This window comes from Oryctolagus cuniculus, chromosome 10, assembly GCF_964237555.1.
Source record: "Oryctolagus cuniculus chromosome 10, mOryCun1.1, whole genome shotgun sequence".
NCBI lineage: Eukaryota > Metazoa > Chordata > Mammalia > Lagomorpha > Leporidae > Oryctolagus > Oryctolagus cuniculus.
Window position 1 is genome coordinate 123,965,715 of NC_091441.1, and position 11,560 is coordinate 123,977,274.

An 11,560-nucleotide genomic window follows, 5' to 3' on the forward strand; every position below is an offset into this window, starting at 1 on the left:
GGGCCGGCGCTGTGGCACAGCAGGTTAATGTCCTGGCCTGAAGTGCCGGTATCCCATATGGGCACTGGTGGTTCTATTCCTAGTTGCTCCTCTTCCAATCCAGCTCTCTGCTATGTCCTGGGGATAGCAGTGGAGTATGGTCCAGGTCCTTGGGTCCCTGTACCTGTGTGGGTGACCTGGAGAAAGCTCCTGGCTTCGGATCGGCGCAGCTCTGGCCGTTGTGGCCATCTGGGAGTGAACCAGTGGATGGAAGACCTCTCTCTCTGTCTCTACCTCTCTAACTCTTTCAAATGAATAAAATAAACTTTCAAAAAAAAGTCAATTAAAAAAAAAAAGCTACCCACCCAGTTTCCTTTCCTCTTTTCTTGGCATTTTATTCAATTCACCACACAATAGGCAGAGAGATCATTTTAATTGATTTTTTAAAGTACTGTTGCTTTTTTTGTTCCAATCCATCAAAAGGCTTCAAATATCAGTCATAGTAAAAGCTACACTCTCGCTCTACCTACCAACCACTTAACGCTTAACTCCCACTGCCCTTCCTTCATCCTGCTGTCTCCAGCTGACCATGCCACTGCCTCCTGGACTCTCCTTTCCTTGTACACACCCAAGATTTTCCTACTGAGCAGAATTCCATTATTTTTATTTTCTGCCTGTAACAGAATTCCATTACATGTGTATACCATAACATGCTAAACCCATCCCCAATTTATAAGTATAGCTCTAATTTTTAAATGTTAGAAATGATGCTCCAGTGAATATATATACACATTTATACTTTTTAATACTTCTCTTGGTATATTTTTAATTTTCATAAGTTTTATTCAATTGATCTCTAAACTAATTGTAGATTTTCAACTCTTGGCCTTGTAATTATCATCTTTTAAAATACTTTGGCCAATCTGGTGGGCTAGATCTATGCTTGATTGTTTTATTGCATTCCTTGAGGATATTGAGAGTACACATTTTCCTCTCAGGTTTATGGGTTTGTGTATTCACACTGTGAATTCACAGACTACCCCTGTCTTTCAATGATGATGTTTCCAGTTTTAAAAAATTAGCTTGGAAAACTTATTGAGTAACAACATCAACCTCTGTCACTACCTGCAAAAATATTTGTCAGGTTTTTAAAAATCTATCTTTAAACCTATGGTCTACAAATTTTGTTACATGCATATTTACCTGTCTATTCCTGTCGCTCCCCGTCTTCGTGGAGGAACGACACAGGACCCTGCGCTGTTCTTTCGTCTGCTCGGCCCTCCCCGGGTTTGCTGCTGGTTCTTCCCGGGTTGGCTACTATCCCTTCCACCTCCGTGGAAGGGCAGTTCCCCCTGGCCACATTCCCCACTTCCGCAGGGGAGTGGCACACCGCCGGCCGGCTTTCTCGGGGGCTGCACGGGTTCCCTTAGATGTTCCCCATAGATGTTCCCGGTGCATGCCGTCTCTCTCCTCCCCTATAGTCCTCCTCCGCCAATCCCAACTCGGCTGCCCACACGCCGAGTACGCTGCTCTCCAATCAGGAGCAAGTCCTACAGTTAATTGGTTGAACTGGAGGCAGCTGTGCAGAAGCTGTTTACTTCTCTCCCAGCGCCATATTGTGGGAGAGCAGATGCATAGAATAAGTCTTAATTCCAGTAACTCAGTCTAGTCCGGGCTGCTCCCCACAATTCCATTATGGCTTCTCGATGCTATGTGAAGTCCACTAGTCATTATGTCTACTTCTAAGTAGTGCATCATGGAAAAACTCCTAAGAACAAGAACGATGTGTCTCACTCATGACTGAGTTCAGCATATCAAGTTCTTCTCTCTCTACGCCTGCTGCCCTCCTTGTGGTATGTCAGCATCAAGGAACCAGCCCTGGCTAATGGACTCTGAGGGAAAATGGCTGGTGCCATTGTTGGGCTGAGCAGCGAAAGGCTGTGTACACCTATATTCCATGTCACTAGTGATCAAGAGGCCACATGCTACACTTGCCACACGTGCCAGTAGGCACAGCTTCCTCCAGGCTGGTTCTCTGACTGTTATGCAGGTGGCCAAAAGAGTCCATCTGATACCAAGGTTCCAAACAATTTCAAACATCTCAGAGGACAAAATAACAAAAGTTCATTTTTCTCTTTTGCAAGGTATCACTTATGAGTCTGCAGCAATGCTCTGTTGGTCCTGGTGCTTCAGGGACCCATGCCAAGGGACCAGGCACCATCTTCAATGCTCCCAGCTGCCATGCCAGAGAGATGTCACAGTTCCCACATCAACAAGGAACTGTTCCACTGCCATGGCTGCAACTGCCACTTACAAGTTACTGAGAAGAAGTAGTCACAAGGCACAATGCAACCATAAAGAAACTCATTGTGTAATCCTACCATATGTGTAAGGGGGAAGAACAAGAAATATTTTCTATACAAGTAAAACACTGACAGCACCAGAATAAAGCAGAGCTCTATGCTGAACCAAGCTGGACATGCAATGTGTGTGTGTGAAAAATAAGCCTTTGTTGTGATGGGCTGGGACTCTGGCTCATTCATTTGCAACTGCAGCCTTATCTTGATGAAAACCAATGGGAAACACACAAATGAAACAAAACACACAGTCTTGAGAATGGAACACCCAATCAGAAATCAAAATGCAGAACTGTTTCACACAAAATAAAGAGAAATTAGACTTAGTCAGGAAAAGGTTTGTTTAAAAAGGTGAGACATAAGCCTAAGAATGAAAAATTGTGAAAATGTTAATTTTATCCTAAGAATGTCAAGAATTCTTTAATTATGAAATTCATTTCCTATGAGTTCTGTAGGAAGAAGAATCGATTGAGATCAAATTCACACTGGCTCTAGAAACCATCTTTGGAGTAAAGAGACCTGAATTCTCCTTCAAGTTCCACTAATAACTTTTCAGATTGTTGGGGAAAAAACACAACACATCTATTTTCTCACGATCATAATTTTATGTAAAATTGAGGTTCTGAATAGCATAGTTCAAACTTTAGTCTATATCACATAATTACTTAGGAAGCTTAGGAAAAATGCAGAGCCTTGGATTCTATCACCAGTAATTCCAGACATTTCTGACCCATAATTATGCAGGGAGTCTAAGGATAATGCTTCAAAAATCACTGAAAGAAAAAATGTCTAAGAAGTGCTTGATCATTACAAATAAACAGCATTTTAAACAACTGCTGAGGTTTCAAACCATTAGAGTCTATGTCCACAGAGAAGTCACTGATTACTTTTTCCTTTCAATAATAGGTCAAAAAACATTTTTAATTTGTAAAATTATAGGTTGTTCACTGTCATGTTTTCCCAAGGGCTGGTTGTTATAAGGAATTGCAAAATAAAATGTATGATGCTCTGAATCACAAATACTTCTGATAAAATTCTCACAGCCAAAGGCTAAAATTGAACAGCTTTGGCAAGAAACAAATAGATTTTTTTTTTTTTTTCAAAATGAACACCCAATTCTCCTGCTGACCACAGCACTGAATGCAGTGAAGAGAAAACATTCAAGCAGGTCGCAATGTATCCCAAAGGTCTTATGATACGTAATGCAAAAGAGGAAACATCTTAAGCATCCATCATAGAAAAACGCTCAATTGTTAACTAGCTCTTCCTATGTCAGGAGTGCAGGCCTGGGCTGACACTCCACACTGAGGAGGTCGGCGTAAACTTCAAAGCTTTATGGACAGCAGAGTCAGCAGAACAGGATCGCATTCCTTGCAGCTTGCAAGGGCAGCTCTGCTGAGCCAGCAAGAATGCCCCAGCGTGCCTTCGCAGTAAAGCCACTGCCCTGTCCCTCAGGGATGGCATACCAGTGACCCAGAGCCATTTCAGCATTTCAGCTGTGTCCACAACCTCCACCCCCATCTTGCTTTGGAGGTTCCTGTGGGGAGCAACTCGGACTAGACTGTTACTGGAATTAAGACTTATTCTATGCATCTGCTCTCCCACAATACGGCGCTGAGAAGGGAGTAACAACTTCTATGCAGCTGCCTCTTGCCAACTTGAGTGATGACTTGCAGAAGCTGATCCTGCTCCTGATTGCAGGAGAGCAGCGTACTCGGCGTGTGGGTAGCAGAGTTGGGATTGGTGGAAGAGGACTATAAAGGAGGAGAGAGACAACATGCACCAGGAACGTCTATCTGAAGGAACATCTGAGCAGCCCCTGAGAGAGCCGGCCGGCAGTGTGCAGCTCCCCCGCGGAAGTGGGGAAAGTGGCAGGGGGAACCGCCCTTCCACGGAGGTGGAAGGGTCGGTAGCCAACCCGGGAAGAACCAGCAGCAAACCCGGGGAGGGCCGAGCAGACAAAAGAACAGCTCAGGGTCCTGTGTCGTTCCTCCGCGAAGAGGGGGAGCGACAGTTCCATTTGCGATCACAGCTGGGAGCTGGTGGCATGTGTCAGGCAGACCGAAAGTTTGCATTGCAGACTCAAGTCTCACACAGACACTTTAGCACATACTACTGTCATTTTCCCCTTAAACATGTTTGTGGCCTGCTTTATATTTAGTTCCTCATAACCACCAAAGTTTTCCTGTTACAGAAGAAAAAACTCACTTTAGTATTATTTTTACTAGCCATAATTTAGAAATGTATTATTTAAGCCAAGAGTCCAGCTCTGAGGCTCAATATTAGATTCCAAAATTCTCCACTTTGTCAGCAGTATTGGTCTGTTTCTGATTAGTGTGGCTAAATTTGCTCGCCCATAAAGCCAAAAAAGTTCAAAGTGTGCAACCTTTTACAGAAAAATCACTTGATTCTTGATTAGACTAAATGTAAATTATACACAAAATGTTACTAATACCAGGAAGAAAATATCTCAAACTATGAAATTCTTTCAACTGAGATTCCCAGCTTGTTCACAAAAGCTACTCTTTTTTTTTTTTTTTTTTTTTGACAGGCAGAGTGGACAGTGAGAGAGAGAGAGAGAGACAGAGAGAAAGGTCTTCCTTTGCCGTTGGTTCACCCTCCAATGGCCGCCTACTCTTAGTTTTGAAAACCAAGAACTCACATTTTAGCAGCGAGGAAGATTCTCTGCTCAGATGAAACCACTGGCAGGTGTTGCCTCTAATCCGACATCTCCAGGGTTCAACGTGCAGTTTGCCCTCTGACTTCTTTGCCATACTGTAATGGCAATGAAAAGATTATGAGACTACTAGGGTCTGAGTATATCAGTTGTACTCATGTAAAAAAATCTACTTAATAAGAAAGGAACTTTAAACATTTAATAAGGTGTCCATATTAGTTTTTAGTAGAGAAGAATGCACAGATCTTAAAGAGTGACTTCTACTTCTTTAACAAGAAATATCCTCAAAGCAAAGAAGTTTAATTCACCAGCAAACCTAGAAATATCCCTTAACGCCCCCAAGTCCCTTTGCTCACAAAACAAAATTTTGGTCTACAATTTGGTAAACTGAATGGATTCCCCAGCAGCAACTTTATGCCCCCATAAAGGCGAATAGCTTTGGGTCTTGAGCCTCACATGTCTAATTTTAAAGCTACTGCTATTGTGGGCCTCTGAGACAGTCCCTAATGCGTAAGCTCCATTCCACCTCTTCAAATGACTGCTGAAAGGCCTGAAAGAAAACTTCCCAGTATGCAGTCATATCATGAAACCTGGAGTGATTTGTTATAGTGGTTGGGAAGGGAGACAGCAAACAGATTTCCTTACGTTATACAAGCTCAGAGAGGCAATGATGGACAGGCATCAAGCTAAAGCATGCAGAGGCATCTATAATGGAAAGAATGGCAAGACGGCTTTCATGCTTCCTCAAATTTTGAGTTCTCGGAACTTTGGCTCAATCCAACGCATTTTTATATGCGTGTGACATATGTTACCTAATTTCCACTTAGCAGCACTATCATGATAGTTTCATCTTCTTTTAGTGAGATACGAGAACTGAACAAATTGTCTACTATGACACATAGAATGGGGCCAGCACAGCAGTCCTCACACAAACTTGTGTTCCCTTCACTGCCTCAGCAGCCCAGGACATCACCACCAGGAAAGACACGTGTGCGCTTTCCGCGTGGAGGATCGTTTCCTCAGCCTGCTAACGCTGGATGCGCTGTCCGGGAAGCGCACCCAAGACAGGAGACGGAAGCTCAGCACCGCACGGCGCGCAGAGACCCTGGGGCCTGGCGCGGGAAGGGACCGAATGGCGGGTGCAGGGGCTCGAGTGACCATGACGGCACCTTATGGCGGGCGCCGAAGCTCCAGTCCTGGGAGCAGAGCTCCAAGTCTAAGTGTCAATGTGAAAAATCAATAGCAAGCAAGCATTTTATGTTCGACACTGCCCTTCTCTACTTAGTAAGCAGAAGAACATCTGGATTTTCATAATTTGGAAAAGTAACTTTTTGTAGCTACATAAAATAAAATGCAAAAGAGAAACATAGAAGAGATGCATGGAACCTAAGAAAGAAAAATGGGAGAATGCAGGAAAGGAAGGAAGGAGTATGAAAAGACAGAGGGAGGAAAAATAAAAAAAGATGGAAGGAAGGCAGGGAGGGTGGGGGAGAAGGGAGGAGAGGGGCAGAGGAGGGAAGCAGAGAGGAGGGAAGAAAAGTGAAAGTGCATTCTCAAAGAGGGTGCTCTTATTTTCTGTCTATACACTGGTAAATTATATCACATTCTTATTCTTACTGTTTACCTATTTATTTTTCCATCTTCTTGAAAGACAGAGACAGATATGAGAGAGAGGGAGGGAGGAAGAGAGAGCTTCTAACTGCTTGTTGACTTCCTAAATGTCTGTAATGCCTAGGCTGGGGCCCCGGAACTTCATCCAGGTCTAGCAGACAGGGTGGTAGGGCTCAAGCACTTGGGCATCACACCCTCCCTTCCAAGGTGCACATTATCAGGAAGCTGGGTCAGAAGCACAGGAACTGCAATTTCAATCAGGCATCTCAAGGCGGCAGCTTAGCCTGATATACAATAATGCCCGATTCTTCTTCTCTGACAAGAAACGAAACCATACGTGCTCTAAGGCCACTGGTGTGTGTAAAGGAGTTTTGCTGTAGCATTTTTGTTGATAATTATTTAAATATTTTGAGCAGGAAATTATTCAGCAAATTATTGCACAAATAAAAGCACTTCTAAAAGACTGTGGGAAAAGTAATTAAAAGATATGTTTGCTTTGATACAAAAAAATTTGTGAAACCAATGTTGTTTATGAAGAACTCTCATGTGCATCGATTTCATTTTTTTGCATCAAAAGAAACTTACCTCTTAATTACCTTTTCAAATTTTTTGAAATATTCACATATTTCTAATAAACACCAACTATGCTTTTCATATAGAAGCTATAAGTAGTAACCTAGAAAACTGTAATAAAATAAGTTAAATAATAAAAGCAAGTTGCAGACTAGTAACTTTAGTATTTTTACTCTTATGTGTAAATATTTTTAAAAGGTAGAAAAGAATGTTACTGGAAGCACAATAAGTTGCAACAGCTTTGTCAATCTGACAACACTAGTCAAGTGCCAAATTGAAGAGTTTATGTGTTCAGGTGTGCGGCCTGGCGCTGTGGCCTCCTAGGCTGAGCCTCCAACAGCTCCGGTTCAGCTGCTCCTCTTCCAATCCAGCTCGCTGCTTATGGTCTGGGAAAGCAGTGGAAGACGCCCAAGAGCTTGAGTCCCTGCACCCTAGGAGGGAGACACCTAAAAAGCTCCTAGTTTTGGATCGGCTCAGCTTCGGCCATTGCAGTCATCTGGGGAGTGAACCAGCAGATGGAAGGCCTTCCTCTGTCTCCCTCTGGCTGCCTGTATCTCTCTCTCTCAGATAAATAAAATCTTAAAAAAAAAAAAAAAGAGTTTAGGTGTGGAGCAAAGAAAGTAGATCTTTTTCAACTCTGCATTGTTGAACTGTTTGAAATGTATATTGCTTTAAGTTCAAAATAAAACCTTCACACCGTATTTAAAATTTCCTTAAGTCAAACTAGATCTTCGTTTCATTATGTAAATTTATTACAGAGTACCATAAATGAAATGGTCTCATTATCTTTTAAAATGTTCTAGGAACACACACACAAAAATTAGAAATGAACACAACGTCCATAATGGGGCCTCCTAACCGTGTGTTTCTAACAGTAACGCAATCGGAAGGATTTCGGAGTACTAACATGACTGCCGGGGGCTGAATGACTTGTCATCCACACGAGGTGCACTGCAGGATTAAGACTGGATTTCACTTCGCGCCACTGCAGTCCACCTCAGGAGATGTTTTATGGAAAATGTGTCGATATCTGCTCACCATACGGCACAAACACATCCGGGATCAACACTGCCTGTCCTGGCCTTGGAAATGTGCAGATTCGGCTCTCTTATTTCCCTGGGAAGTGCTCACTGTGAACTTGGCTGAGGATCTCACCGTCCCAAACATCAGCGGACCGGAAGGAACCCCCTCGACGGCTCTTCCGCGTGAGGTGAGCTGAGGTGCTCTTCCACGTTAAATAAAACCGTGAGGCTAAGCCACGAGGCGAACACCGAGCGACTCACCGAGAGGCACCCTAGGCCCTCGCCGCGTGAACACGCGCCCTCCGGGCCAGAGCGCGCCAGGGTCAGGCAGCGCCTGCTCGGCGACCAGGGACGCGTGCGGCCCTCTCCGCAGGACGGGCCAGCCGCCCTGAGCGCGGTCCGGGAAGCGCATCCAACACAGGAGACGGAAGCTCAGCACCGCATGGCGCGCAGAGACCCTGGGGCCTGGCGCGGGAAGGGACCGAATGGCGGGCGCAGGGGCTCGAGTGACCGTGACGGCACCTTATGGCGGGCGCCGAAGCTCCAGTCCTGGGAGCAGAGCTCCACATGGCGGGCCGCAAGCCTCGACCGGTGGTGATGGGAGTGCCGGGCGCAGAGCCCAGGGAGCCGGGCGCAGAGCCCCGAGTGCCGGGTGCAGAGCCCCGAGAGCCGGGAGTCGGCTCAGGACTCCCGAGTGCAGAGCTCAGGACCCCGAGTGCCGGGCGCAGAGCCCCGGGAGCTGGGTGCAGAGCCCCGAGTGCCGAGCGCAGGACCCCGGGAGCCGGGTGCAGAGTACCGAGTGCTGGGCGCAGAGCCCCGGGAGCCGGGTGCAGAGTCCCGAGTGCCGGGCGCAGAGCCCGAGAGCCGGCGGTGAAGTGCTCCCCAGCAGGGAGATACGCCATTGTTGGGCTCCATCTGCGTTCTGAGGGCTGCGGGGCGGAAATGCGCAGGGCGGCCGTTTGTAGGCGCCGGCCCGCGCGCTCCCTCCGCGTCAGCGGCCGGCTGCGGCCGGCTTTGCCCGGCTGACTCCGGAACGCGCACGACCTCAGCGCTCCCGCCTGACAGCGCGCACTAGCTACCAGGACAACACGGGCACCAGTCACAGAACAGCGAAACAGCCCCTCCTCCCGGAAACGCAGGCCCGGGGGCGGGCGCGAGGCGCGGGAGCGCGCAGGCGGGCACAGGCTGTGCGCGTGCGCAGTGTGCACGAGCGCTGAGCGCGTGCGGAGGCACGGGAGCGCGCAGGCGGCGGGCACGGGCTGTGCGCGTGCGCAGTGTGCACGAGCGAGCGCGTGCGGAGCCAAGCGGAGGCACGGGAGCGCGCAGGCGGGCCGCACAGGCTGTGCGCGTGCGCAGTGTGCAGGAGCGCTGAGCGCGTGCGGAGCCCAGCGGAGGCACGGGAGCGTGCGCCCAAGCGCAGCGGGCAGCACGTAAATCGCGGCCGCGGGGTGCCCTGCGTGTGCATCACGCGAGGCGCGCGGAGTCTGGGCGCGGGGTCCTCACCGCTCTAGGCCGAACCCAGACCTGATTTTCCACCCTGACAGGGTCCACGTCCCTGTCCTGCGCGTACGCCGTGTGCAGTGGAAATCAGAGCGAGATCCTGGCTCCTGAGTGGGACGGGGCTGCCCCGGGCGCCCGGTGGCGGCCCCCAGCCTTGAGGGTCCTCCCGCGGCCCCCAGCTCCGTCCCCGGTGCTCCAGGGTAGGGCTCGCGCGGGCCCCGGCTGGTCCTCCGGCTCGTGCGCCCCGCACAGGCGCATGGCGGCCTCGGCCCCGGTCACAGCCTCTCCCGGGGCGAGCGCGTCCCAGGAGGCTCGTCAGGAGTCGTCTCGAAGCCTGGAAGAGGCCGGTTTTCCTAGACTGAACCGACTTCAGGTAGACTCTGCCGATTGCAGACAGCCGCCCCCGGGAGCAGCGTCAGGCGCGCGGTGCAGTCACAGGACACGCACAGCGTGCAGACAGTTCACCGTGCTGGGCCTCCAGGACATCATCTTACGGTGAGAGCCGTCACCACCGCGCAGGTGTCGTACACTCTCCCTAGCAACAGGTCATGAGTATCTATGGAAGACATCGCAGATCAGAAAGGGGACACGGTCGGCCCTTGCTTTCCGGTAGCCTCACCTCAGCAACAGGGCCAGCCTGGCTCACAGGCCCGGGGTCACGGGTCCTGGCTTGCACACCGCCTCTCCCTGACGGCTGCACTGCCTCGCGCCTGGAAAAGGCTATGGGCTTGCAACATTTGCTACAGAGCTTCAGCTGTATCTCACAACTTCCTCGGGCAGTTTAAGGAGATATTATCTCTAAGGTCAGCACTGTGGCACGGAGGGTAAAACCGCCACCTGCAGTGCCGGCATCCCACACGGACACTTGTCAAGTCCCGGCTGCTCCGCTTCCAGCCCAGCTCTCTGCTGAGGCCTGGGGTAGCAGTGGAGGATGCCCAAGTCCTCGGGCCCTGCACCCGCGTGGGAGGCCTGGAGGAAGCGCCTGGCTCCGGGCTTCGGATCAGCGCAGCTCCAGCCATTATGGCCATCTGGGGAGTGACCCAGCGGATGGAAGACCTCTCTCTCTCTCTCTCTCTGCCTCTCTTCTCTCTCTCTTTGTAACTCTGACTTTCAAATAAAAAAATAAATATTTTTTTAAAAAAGAAGATATTACCTCTCTGGTATTTACATTCCACCTACTTAAAATATCCATAGGGCATAACGTTCTGAGGAGAAAAGGATACTTGCATCAAAATTAATCACAGTTACAATTTAAACAATTTAAAACTACATTATTAATATTAAGTGATCTTTATATATTTTATTACCGCATTGTAGTTATGACATTGTAATTACAAAATCAAGGAGTACATTTGATTTGTCTAAGAGCCTTGCCAATATTCCAAATAATATCACCCACAAAGTTCTGGAATGTTTGTAATGTTTATTCAGTAAGTGAAATAATGAATCATTGATGAAAAGCATTTAGAAATAATCTGTGACCTTGAATAACAGAAAACTATGAGTCTGTAATCATTAGGGAAGGAAGAGGACGGATGAATGAGGCAAACTCATCAGTAGTTGTTCCAAAGTCACAAACAGAAGATCAATTAGAGTGACAACAGTCACACACCACTGACAATGCAAATAGCTGCATGTTAAAAGTTTAACGGTGATGTTTAAAATTTCAGTGCTCTAAACTATTTCATTTAAAATGTGGACACATTTCTTCTGAAATAACAAAATGTAAAGAAAATAATGTATAGGTTTCTAAACATCTCCAGAACCCTTAATAGAAAATATGATCCTAAAATAGATCATTTAATTTATAAATTAATATGGAAAACAAAGTGGATGAGATA

At 47.6% G+C, this 11,560-nt stretch overlaps 1 protein-coding gene across 13 annotated transcripts in view; it reads right to left on the minus strand.

Moving 5' to 3' along the window:
• The window catches only part of CNTN6 (contactin 6), a 470,116-nt gene extending 461,236 nt beyond the window's left edge, over window positions 1-8,880 (minus strand). For 10 of the 13 annotated variants that reach the window (XR_011379688.1, XM_051831866.2, XM_070051245.1 and 7 more), the window contains exons 1-2: window positions 8,481-8,880; window positions 4,999-5,111 (exon numbers count right to left, since the gene is read on the minus strand). The gene's annotated coding sequence lies outside the window, so the exon portion shown is untranslated. The other 3 variants (XM_051831862.2, XM_051831861.2, XM_051831858.2) reach the window with 3 other exon arrangements.
• Window positions 8,881-11,560: the final 2,680 nt, after the last annotated feature.